Source organism: Nerophis ophidion, linkage group LG01 (assembly GCF_033978795.1).
Source record: "Nerophis ophidion isolate RoL-2023_Sa linkage group LG01, RoL_Noph_v1.0, whole genome shotgun sequence".
Classification (NCBI taxonomy): Eukaryota; Metazoa; Chordata; class Actinopteri; order Syngnathiformes; family Syngnathidae; genus Nerophis; species Nerophis ophidion.
In genome coordinates, this window is record NC_084611.1 from 25,416,166 (window position 1) to 25,429,478 (window position 13,313).

A 13,313-nucleotide genomic window follows, 5' to 3' on the forward strand; every position below is an offset into this window, starting at 1 on the left:
CTGCATTAGTGGAAAAGTGGTAAATGAGTGAAAGCGACAGAGACGTTGCCATGGAGACGAGGGTTTTCTTACGTGCCTGGCTGCAATTACACTGCGACACCTGTCCGTCAGTAATAAAAGTCCCCGATAACCTGGACCAATACAAACTGTTATTTGTTTTTTTGTATTGTTTAATTGGCATTGCCTCACATGATGAACACTACATATATTTCTACATGACGCCGGATAACACTGCGGGAGCCGTCACTTTTTTGCACTCACTATCCCGGTACCTTTCCGGCTATTATCCGTCGACAACCGTGTTGCTGTAGGGAGAAAAAGCGGAACGACATACATTGCGGAAATAACATTATTCTCCGTGCGTAGGCTAAATACAAATATATTCCACAACCCCAAACATGTCTTTTTCAAAGCCTGCAGTGAAGAGAAAGGTTCGTGATGAGCAAAGACAATTCCAGGAAAAGTGGGAGATGCAATATTTCTTTGTTGAGCACAGAGGCACCCCGGCGTGTCTTATTTGCACAGAGAAAGTTGCGGTGCACAATAAATACAATTTGAAACATCTTTATAAAACTAGACGTATTGAGGAGTATGCAACATTTTTTTTTAAGAAACCTTTTCTTTCAGCCCAGCCTCACCCAAACTCTGCGTCCAGTGGCCCTCAGGTAAATTGTGTTTGAGACCCCTGCTTTAAAGGCCAACTGAAATGAGATTTTTTTATTTAAACGGGGATAGCAGGTCCATTCTATGTGTCATACTTGATCATTTCGTGATATTGCCATATTTTTGCTGAAAGGATTTAGTAGAGAAAATCGACGATAAAGTTCGCAACTTTTGGTCGCTCTTAAAAAAGCCCTGCCTTTCCCGGAAGTAGTGCGCGTGACGTCACAGATTGTCGGACTCCTCACATCCACCCATTGATTACAATCATGGACGCCAGCAGCGCGAGCGATTCTGACCGAGAAAGCGACAATTTCCCCTATAATTGGAGCGAGGATGAAAGATTCGTGTTTGAGGATACTGATAGCGACGGACTGGAAAAAAAAAAAAAGCGACAACTCAGGGCAACGGCAGTGTGAGCGTTTCAGATGTAATTAGACACATGTACTAGGATCATTCTGGAAGATCCCTTATCTGCTTATTGTTTTAATAGTGTTTTAGTGAGATTTTAACGGTTGTAAAGTAAAGATTGTAAAGACATACCTCGAGGTCGGATGGCTACGTTGAACACACTGTGTCTCAGAGAGAAGCCAAGGAGCCAAGCTCACAGCTGCTGCAGAACGACGAATAATCCACGGATGTCTCCGGTAAGATATATATCACAATTTCCCCATCCAAAAACATGCTGGTTGACGTAGAGAAAACATGTTCCCTTGACCGCTCTGCTTTCACAACAAACAAAGAAACCCCAGCTGGGTCTCATTGGTAAAGACAGCTGGAATCCACCGCTTTTCACTAACAGCATTGTGTTCTTCATAGTCTCCATTATTAAATTAACAAATTGCAAACGATTCAGCAACACAGATGTCCAAAATACTGTGTAATTATGCGGTTAAAACAGACGACTTTCAGCTGTGTGTGTGCGTAGCGCTAATATTTCCTTACAGTCCGTGACGTCACGCGAACACGTCATCATTACGCGACGTTTTCAACAAAAAATTCCCGGGAAATTTAAAATTGCAATTTAGTAAACTAAAAAGGCCGTATTGGCATGTGTTGCAATGTTAATATTTCATCATTGATGTATAAACTATCAGACTGCGTGGTGGGTACTAGTGGGTTTCAGTAGGCCTTTAAAGTGTCATCCATACATGACATATTCACACAGAAAGACTTCCTTTTCCTCCCATTTCCTTCACTTAATTCTGTTATTACAGACACCAGCAAAAAAAAAAAAAGGGCACAGAGGGGTTAGTGCGTCTGCCTCACAATACGAAGTTCCTGCAGTCCTGGGTTCAAATCCAGGCTTGGGATCTTTCTGTGTGGAGTTTGCATGTTCTCCCCGTGAATGCGTGGGTTCCCTCACGGTACTCCGGCTTCCGCCCACTTCCAAAGACATGCACCTGAGGATAGGTTGATTGGCAACACTAAAAATGGTCCCTAGTGTGTGAATGTGAGTGTGAATGTTGTCTGTCTATCTGTGTTGGCCCTGCGATGAGGAGGCGACTTGTCCAGGGTGTACCCCGCCTTCCGCCAGATTGTAGCTGAGATAGGCGCCAGCGCCCCCCGCGACCCCTAAAAGGGAATAAGCGGTAGAAAATGGATGGATGGATGGCACAGAAAAATCCATCACGGTATTGCCTGAAAGGTATAAAACTGGTGACTCCATATTTTAGATTGCTCCCTTTGGACGCTTTCTGCCAACACACAACATATTTCTTGCTGAATATTTAGTTGGCCGCTTTTGAAAGAAAAAAAAAAATGTAGTGCACACAAGAGGAACATTGCCTACTTGCAGAGTCAATACCAAACAATAACAACACTTTACTGCGGAGCTCTCCTGGCAGTTATTCTAACGTGCAAAGAGTGTCTCGGCCCGAAAAGAACAACATGACCCTGAATGCAAACTATTTTTTAATGCAATATAACAGTGGCAATGTTAACAACATTGTGAATAATCCCTGCATGGTCATAAAAGGAAGAAATAAGGAGAGACAAACTCAAGTCATGATTATAAGACGCTGGTTTGTGTGTGTGTACCTCTTAAAAATTGGCCGGTGCACGTATCAAGTCCCGTCTGTTTCCCAATTAGTTGAAGATGAGTGGCTTTCAGTCGACACCTGCTGCAAGCTCCTTTGGGAGACGTTGAACTTCAGCACTGTTCCCCGCGAAATAAACCTGAAATGACTCTGACATTATATGAAGGCTGCAATACTCCGGGTCAAATCTGATGATAAACTCTTGTGTTCCTGTTGTCTAGTGAAACAAGTATACCGAAGAAAAATATAAATGCCACATTTTTGTTTTTGCTCCAAATTTTCAAGAGTTGAACTCAAAGATCTAAAACTCTGGTAACACTTTAGTATGGGGAACATATTGTAAGTAACAAAAACTTAACTAAAAGTTATTTGGACACTAGGGGAACATATTCACTGCAAAAATTCAGTGTTCAAAAACAAGAAAAAAAAATACAGAAATGAGGGGTATTTTTTTTTTAACCAAGCAAAATTATCTGCCAATAGAATAAGAAAATTCGGCTTGTCAAGACTTTTCAAAACAAGTAAAATTAGCTAACCTCAATGAACCCCAAAATACCTTAAAATAAATATATTCTCACTAATAACAAGTGTACTTTTCTTGGTAGATAAAAAGAGACCTTGTTGCTCAATATGTTGAAAAATATTGTTAAATTAAGTAAATGCTAGTGCCATTATCTTGACATAATGATATGCTTGAAATAAGAAATTATTACCTAAAAAAGTAATTTTATACTTGTGAGTGTTGATGACACCGCTTTGCAACAGTTGATATTCTAATTTCAAGCATGTTTTACTCAATATAGGTCATCAAATATCAGCAACAAGCTGTAATATCTTACTAAGATAATTTAGGACCAAAACACTTAAAACAAGTAAAATACTCTAACATCAAATCTGTTTAGTGAGAAGAATTATCTTATTATACAGAAAATAAGCAAATATCACCCTTATTTGAGTAATCCAATCTTACTTAAATTTCAGTTTTTGCAGTGTTGTAAGTAATAAAGACTTAATTTAGAGTTATTTGGTAAGGGTTAGGGCAGGGGTCGCTCTGATGTGGCTCAGCTGCTAAATTGCTGACCCCAACGATTATTCCGGAGGTTTACGGATTTTAGTGCATCTCTCAGAAATCACCCGGGAATAACATTCTCAAATTTTCACCTGGACTTCAATATTGAAGGTGTGCAGTGATGGCAATGCCTTTAACCCCCTCTACAACATGCCGTCGCGCCCGCTTTTACACCACGCGATCTGCGTGCCGACTGGTCACATTTTTACTTCATACAGGTTAAACTGAGGGTTGTAATACAAACAACTTTAACACTGTGAACCCACACCAAAAAAGAATGACAAACACATTTCGGGAGAACATCGGCACTGTAACACAACAAAAACACAAAAGGACAAATACCCAGAATCCCATGCATCCCTACTCTTCCAGGCTACATTATACACCCCCGCTAGCAACAAACCCCGCCCACCTCAACCGACGCACGTAAGGAGTGGGGGGAATTCAAACCATAACCAAGCATGCATCACTATAGGTGTACTGTCACGACCTGTCACGTCACGCCCTGACTTATTTTGAGTTTTTGGGTGTTTTCCTGTGTGTAGTGTTTAGTTCTTGTCTTGCACTCCTATTTTGGTGTTGATTGTCATGTCATGTACAGATGTACTTTGTGGACGCCGTCTGCTGCTCCACACGCTGTAAGTCTTTGCTGTCGTCCAGCAGTCTGTTTTTGTTTACTTTGCAGCCAGTTCAGGTTTAGCTTCGTTTTGTACAGCCATCCCTAAGCTTCAATGCCTTTTCATAGCCTTGTGTTTATTTTTGGTTTAAGCGTTAGATACCTTTTTACCTATAAACCATCGTCATCATTCTCCAAATCTACAAAGCAATTAGCTACCTGCTGCCACCTACTGTTATGGAAGAGTATTATGTACATGGTTACTCTGCCGATCTCTGGACAGCACAGACACCCAACATTTCCGGATTATAATTACTGGTTTGCAGAAAATGTTTTGAACCCAAGTAGGTGAATTTACATAATCTACAATGGCACACCAAACAATATCTCACTGCACAGTGGTTGAAAAACACTGCACTAATATACGCCGTTAAAAATACAATACAACACAAATAGAGAATATAGACACTAATATGTACACATAAAAATAGAATGAAATATAAAATAGACTATGGACACCAATTTATATATAGTTAGGAATAGAAAACAATGAAAGTAGAGTATGGACACTAATGTATATAGTTAAATAGAATACAATGGAAATAGAGCATAAACTCGTCGTGTTTGGAGGAAGAAGAATACTGAGTTGCATCCCAAGAACACCACACCTACTGTGAAGCACGGGGGTGGAAACATCATGCTTTGGGGCTGTTTTTCTGCTAAGGGGACAGGACGATTGATCCGTGTTAAGGAAAGAATGAATGGGGCCATGTATCGTTAGATTTTGAGCCAAAACCTCCTTCCATCAGTGAGAGCTTTGAATGGTTGACCAAATACTTATTTTCCACCATAATTAACAAAATTCCTACAATGTAAATTCCTGGATTTTTTTTTTTTTTTCACTTTCTGTCTCTCACAGTTGAAGTGTACCTATGATGAAAATTACAGACCTCGGTCATCATTTTAAGTGGGAGAACTTGCACAATCGGTGGCTGACTAAATACTTTTTTTCCCCACTGTAGAATGTAAAGACTAATATATACAACGCAAGGCAGCTGGTGTTTCTGATAACACAGAATATTTTACACACATCAAAAGAGTAGAAATTTGTCACCCAGGAATCGGAATCAAATCGAATCGTGAGTCGTAAGATTCCCATCCTTTACAGACTGAATGTTACAAGAACTACGTCTAATTTGGGGAGCAAAAAAACATATAAAAATATTACGTACCTGCACTCGCCAACAGCTTATATAATATAAATACATCTAAGGAGCTACTGGATGCACACAGTCAAAGTCAAAAAGATGCAAGGAAGACAGAAAGACGTACAGAGGACAGATGGAGGAGGAAGGTGAACTTGGCCGGCTGTGATCTTGCCAGCATGTGTAGTGTGCACTTGTGCAACGCTGGGCTGCACCATCTGTGTTGAGACTGTTTACGCAACGCAGCGCTGAAGCAGACAACACCACCTTGCAGAAGGCAGGGATGCTACATCCTCTGCAACATCATTAAAAACATCTGCGAGGATGGACCAAGGCAAAACAACACTGGTGAAGTCAATAAGAAGAGTGGGCACCATTCAGCAACCGTTCTTAAGAGCACATTTTGTTCTTAGGCCCACTTACGAAGTTTTTAAGGACATTTTTGTATTCACCAAGGTTTTCTTAGCTGGTATTTGTTTGTAGGTAAGAACAAAATCTACCAGTGCTCCAGAGAATTCTTAGGGTGGCCCATTTGTTCTTGAGTGAAGTGAACTGAATTATATTTATATAGCGCTTTTCTCTAGTGACTCAAAGCGCTTTACATAGTGAAACCCAATATCTAAGTTACATTTAAACCAGTGTGGGTGGCACTGGGAGTAGGTGGGTAAAGTGTCTTGCCCAAGGACACAACGGCAGTGACTAGGATGGTGGAAGCGGGAATCGAACCTGCAACCCTCAAGTTGCTGGCACGGCCGCTCTACCAACCGAGCTATGCCGCCCCATGTGACAAGTTCCCTTACTTCTAATGTATAATGTTAAATTAATATCAGATAGATAGATAGATAGATAGATAAATGGATAGATAAGATAGATAGATAGATAGATAGATAAATAGATAGATAGATAGATATGCACGCACAAGCACACGCACACACACACACAATCATCAATTACCGGGGCGTTGATTTAGTGACTGGTGCCTCCTTAAAAGACTCAACGCACACAATGGCAATGCTTTTGCTGCTACTGCAAGATGCCGCAGATCGTCCCCTGGGGAGAGAGTGCATATGTCAAGACCATGTAGACCTATTTGCCTGAAGTGACGAATGTTTATTTGAAGGCTTTAGGCTACCTCGGCAGTCCCCCCTTTCTTAAACTTACGTTTTGGCATTATGTATTTCCCCTGTGCAATAATACGACTTTCTCATCTGTAATCTGTTTGCCTTTTCGCTGTGTGTTTAATGTTTGGTTTTTCCGCCGGATATGTGCCCTTACATGGGGAATTAAGGGCGTTTACCTATGGAAATTATTATAGAATTAAGGGTGTTTACATATGCATTCTGGGGAAATAAGGCATACTTGCCATCCTTGAGACCTCCGAATTCGGGAGAATGTGGAGGGGCGGGGTTGAGGTGGGTGGGGTTTGGTGGTAGCGGGGGTGTATATTGTAGTGTACCTGATAAGTTAGTGCTGCAACAGGTTTTGGGTATTTGTTCTGTTGTGTTTATGTTGTGTTACGGTGCAGATGTTCTCCCGAAATGTGTTTGTCATTGTTGTTTTGTGCGGCTTTTCAGTGTGGCGCATATTTTTAACAGTGTTAAAGTTGTTTATACGGCCACCCTCAGTGTGATCTGTATGGCTGTTGATCAAGTATGCCTTGCATTCACTTACGTGTGTCTGTAAAAGTTGCATGTAGTATGTGACTGGGTCGACACGCTGTATGTACGAAAGAAAAGCGGACGTGACGACAGGTTGTAGAGGACGTTAAAGGCAGTGCCTTTAAGGCACGCTCCCAATATTGTTGTCTGGGTGGAAATTGGGAGAAATTCAGGAGAGTGGTTGCCCTGGGAGATTTTTGGGATGGGCACTGAAATTCGGGAGTCTGACGGAAAAATCGGGAGGGTTGGCAAGTATGAAACAAGGGTGTGTTTATGTGCAAATTATGATAGGCAAGCACTCTCTAACCATTTGGCATTCAGCAACTTAAGAACAGCAGGTGGGAACAATTGAGCCGTTTAAGATCACGTCTTGAATTTAAATGGACTACTCTTTGGAAATCACTTACGAAGAAAGACAAGAGGAAAAGTTAGGAACTCATTGCTTAATGGGGCCCGGTGAACATCCAACGGTGCAGATGTTCTCCCGAAATGTGTTTGTCATTGTTGTTTGGTGCGGCTTTTCAGTGTGGCGCATATTTTTAACAGGGTTAAAGTTGTTTATACGGCCACCCTCAGTGTGATCTGTATGGCTGTTGATCAAGTATGCCTTGCATTCACTTACGTGTGTCTGTAAAAGTTGCATGTAGTATGTGACTGGGTCGACACGCTGTATGTACGAAAGAAAAGCGGACGTGACGACAGGTTGTAGAGGACGTTAAAGGCAGTGCCTTTAAGGCACGCTCCCAATATTTTTGTCTGGGTGGAAATTGGGGGAAATTCAGGAGAGTGGTTGCCCTGGGAGATTTTCGGGATGGGCACTGAAATTCAGGAGTCTGACGGAAAAATCGGGAGGGTTGGCAAGTATGAAACAAGGGCGTGTTTATGTGCAAATTATGATAGGCAAGCACTCGCTAACCATTTGGCATTCAGCAACTTAAGAACAGCAGGTGGGAACAATTGAGCCGTTTAAGATCACGTCTTGAATTTAAATGGACTACTCTTTGGAAATCACTTAGGAAGAAAGACAAGAGGAAAAGTTAGGAACTCATTGCTTAATGGGGCCCGGTGAACATCCAACTAAATGATCTATCATTCATTTTCCGGTAAGGAAGCTGGAGCCTACTCCAGTCGACGTAGGTAGAGCGGAACACAAATACAAATGTTTACTTTCAGGCTGGCGAAGTGGTGTCAAGGAGAGAAAGAGAAGGGAAGATGATGAGTCAGAGAAAGAAGCAGAGCCAGGGGGAGAATGACCACGGAGACAGATATTAGCGAGGCTGACAGGGCTGTCGTGCCTTGACAGTGCCACTTTTGCTCTGGAGACATCATTGGCAGACACTAACTTCTTGGAAGCGACACAGAAAAAGACTTAAGTGTCCACAGAGATGCAAAACCTGCTGCTACTGGTGGCAGGGAAATACTGTCTGACTGCCATCTCAGACAGTCCTTATATTGTGAAGTTATTCGTGGAAGATATTTTATTTAATTATTCTGATTACTGTTGGTTGGTTCAGTAGTTAGAAGGTCTATGCGTAAACTACACAAACTTTGGAGGCTAATAGCACAGTTCTTATTTTTTCATATCAAATTGACCCGAAACATAAGACAACCCTTCTTTTGCAAGACCTTGTATTTTTTTTAAACAAAATCATAAATCATGTTTTTAATATCAGTGAAAAACAACTTCTAATTGCAATGCAACAAAAATATAATCACACCTTATGGGTAAGGTAATACCTTTTTTTATTGAAAACAAATACAAATAAAAATAAATAGATTTAAAAATGTAGGTATTAACAAATTGTTGTTTTTTTTATATTCAGGCTCATATTCGGGACAAAAAGTGTTTAAGCAGTATGTTAATCAGTGAAAATGTTGATTACCGTATTTTACGGACTACAAGGCGCACTTAAAATCCTTTTTTTTTGTCCTCAAAACTCAACAGTGCGCCTTGTAATCCAGTCCGTTCATAAGTTTGGTTGAGCTTACTCAACTCAAAGCTATTTTATTTGGTACATGGTGTAATAAGTGTGACCAGTAGATGGCAGTCAAACATAAGAGGTATGTATAATGCCACTATATTGGCAATATGTCTCAAGTAAACAACACCAACATTTTAAATGTTCCATTGAAAATATAGAACATTACACACGGCGCTCAAAAGTCCATCAAAATGTTTTACTACGACTTTGGTAAGCTATGAAGCCGCACTGCTTGAAGGGTTGTCAGCACATTTAACATACGAGTATTATTATAGTGTATGTGTATGAGGTGAGATGTATTATACAACGTTTTGTTTCGCAATATTATGCAAAAGCAACTTTTCTTACCTGCTGTGTACCTGCTGATCTGTATTTGGGATCTGCATACATCCTGAAAAATTGCTCGTCCACACTGACGCTGAAGTCCATAAGCCTCTACTTTTTCTCCATCTTTTTCTCATTCATCCTCTGCTGTTGCCATTTCTAGTATAAAGTAGTGTTAAGTTCTTAGTTATTTCTTTCAGTAAACTTGTCATGAAAGCGCTAAAACATACCGGTGTTGTGAGTTTACATTATTCACCCAAGAAACTTGAGTTATTAGAGCTTTCCGGTCGGATGTTTGTTCACAGGACACATTTCCAGTGTTGTTGTTTCCGGATGAGAACAGGCTGCACCGTTATTGATTTAAGTAAAGTCTGAATGTCATTAAAACAGTTAGCTCCATCTTTTGACATTTCTTCCACTCCCGTCCTTGCACGCTACACCGCTACTACAAAGATGACGGGGAGAAGATGCTGCCGAAAGTGAGTCACATAAATAAGACCGGCCACAAAACGGCGCATCCTGAAGCGACTGTCAGAAAGCGGCTTGGAGATGATCTGTAAAACGTCATTTATGGAACATTTTGACCTAAGAACCACCAGTACATGTTATTTCAGTTTAGAAAAATTCTAATAAAATATGACTCCTTTAATGTGCCCTGTAATCCATCCATCCCTCCATCCATTTTCTACCGCTTATTACCTTTTGGGGTCGCGGGTGGCGCTGGTGCCTATCTCAGCTACAATCAGACGGAAGGCGGTCTACACCCTGGACAAGTCGCCAATTCATCGCAGCCCTATAATCCAGTGCGCCTTATACATGTATATGAAAAAACATCAAAAATAGACTATTCATCGGCAGTTCACCTTATAATTCGTTGCGCCCTATGGTCCGGATTTAAATTTTTTACTTCCGATACGGAACTGATATTTTAGACTTCCTTTTTATTGTCATTCAAATTTGAACTTTACAGTACAGATAAGAACGGAATTTTGTGGAATTTGCTCATGGTAGTGCAGGATAAAAAAAAGCAATAAGGTGCAGATATACATATATTGGAGCCTTGAGTGATACCATATTAATCTGATATGATATCAAGAGGATTCATAGGTATAGGTTTTTATTATTTTAGAGCGTGGATTGTAAAATGCTGGATCAAATAAACGTAGTCAAAGATAGAACAACTGTAGGTATGAAACAAACTAAACTTATGGCATAAAAGTACATACATGTATTATTTTGGAAGAATGGAATGTCACAAAAGTTTAAGTCAAGTGAAATTATTCAGAAAACAGTGGTAGGAATGAAAACAGGAAACTCAAATTTATGCTTTTAAATTTACGTAGTGGTCAAACAAATTCAATGTTTTAAAAGCATCATATAGTGCATTGAATGATGCGAACACATTTGATACTGGATACTTTCTAACATTCTTCTGCCTTAGAAACTTTGTATCTGTAAGTAATATGCAACTATGACTATTTGATACTTGCTTCCGCCCGAATGCAGCTGAGATAGGCTCCAGCACCCCCCGCGACTCCAAAAGGGACAAGCGGTAGAACATGGATGGAAGGATGTTTATATTGACAAGTGTCATGTTTTCAAAATGCAATATTGTTCAATTAAGGACACAGTTATTGTGTACATCGAGCTTGTGTGCTTAGCAGTTGTGTAGCTGCTAGCTCCTGGTAGTAGCCTACATCTCCATGTTCACCTTTTTTAAATGACTTCACTAAAACACAAGAAAAGATCAACCTTGTGTGCTTATCCGAGGATATTTGGACGTTAACTGGATGTCAGCTTTGCACAAGTAAACGCGCTGCGGGACTGCTTGTATTGGGGAATATAGATGCTAAATTTCTTGTTTTTTTGCTGACATTGGACATATATTCCATATAAATACCAGATCAGGATACCCCGAATGTCAAGTAAATATTACATTACCTAAGGAAGGGATTCTTAACCTTTTCACTGCAGAGGGGACGTGGCCACACTCAAATATTAACACTGAATTAGTAATATTACTCTTGTTTTTTTAATGAAATGAAACCAGATGTTAATCACAAAGATGACTTATTTAACACATAGACCTTAAGCTCTGGTCAAACTGATTAGAAAAATACAGTACGTACTAATCAAATATACTGCATAAGAAGGGACTGATGAAAAATACACAATATTGCCAAAAGTATTTGGCCACCTGCCTTGACTCACATATGAACTTGAAGTGCCATCCCATTCCTGACCCATAGGGTTCAAAATGAAGTCTGTCTACCTTTTGCTGCTATTATCAATCAATCAATCAATGATTATTTATATAGCCCTAAATCACTAGTGTCTCAAATGGCTGCACAAACCACAACACAAACCACTACAACATCCTCGGTAGGGTCCACATAAGGGCAAGGAACACTCACACCCAGTGGGACCTCGGTGACAATGATGACTATGAGAAACCTTGAAGAGGCAGTGGTTCTCAACCTTTTTTCAGTGATGTACTCCCTGTGAACATTTTTTAATTCAAGTACCCCCTAATCAGAGCAAAGCATTTATGTCTGGAAAAAAAGAGATAAAGAAGTAAAATACAGCACTATGTCATCAGTTTCTGATTTATTAAATTGTATAACCGTACAAAATATTGCTCATTTGTAGTGGTCTTTCTTGAACTATTTGGAAAAAAAGATATAAAAATAACTAAAAACTTGTTGAAAAATAAACAAGTGATTGAATTATAAGTAAAGTACATCACTGAAAAAAGGTTGAGAACCACTGGTTTAGAAGATCTTTGGATTGGTCAAAAGCATCTCGTGTGACTGGAGGGCGCCATGTTTGCTACCCAGTTGACCATACTTTCACAATACACAGCTCTGAACAACGCCTATGGTTAAAAAAACAATAAATGGGTTGTACTTGTATAGCGCTTTTCTACCTTCAAGGTACTCAAAGCGCTTTGACACTACTTCCACATTTACCCATTCACACACACATTCACACACTGATGGAGGGAGCTGCCATGCAAGGCACCAACCAGCACCCATCAGGAGCAAGGGTGAAGTATCTTGCTCAGGACACAACAGACGTGACGAGGTTGGTACTAGGTGGGATTTGAACCAGGGACCCTCGGGTTGCGCACGGGCACTATCCCACTGCGCCACGCCGTCCCAATGACATCGGGGACATATTTTTATGGTGGCTGGGATTGCTATGATATGTTGTGATGTGCGTGCAAACCAAAGTGGGAGCTAAAGAAGGTTGTCATACTGAATAATTGAGTAGCAAACCTGCTATCGTCCTTTTTAAACTGTTCAATGTGTGTCAAGAAGAAACACAATGACAATGGCAGAACAACAACCGCAGCACAAAGAGCAGCCTCCATGGTAATGATCACAGTCTGTCAACCCTGACAAAATATTGCATTATGCATAATATATGAGAGCGTGCACAAGAAGAATCAAATCTATTCCATTAGATGCAGCAAGGTCGCCTGCGCTATTGTGACGCGAGATCAAAACCACTACTCTTGCTTGTTTATTGGAAAATTCAGCCAAATTGGCCGCGCAAGTTGGCTGGCAGCGAGATGAAAAGATGACTCAGAGAAAATATTGGGGGGGAACCGGAGGAAACAAACTATGCGAATCATGCATCGGGTCTGGCAGGTTCCACAGTGGAAAACCCGAGCAGAGCAGGCTGGGTGCCCAACACTGCCACCCATGCAGGGCAGTGGACCTCTGTGGTGACACTTGTTGACTGTGTCTTTTCCATG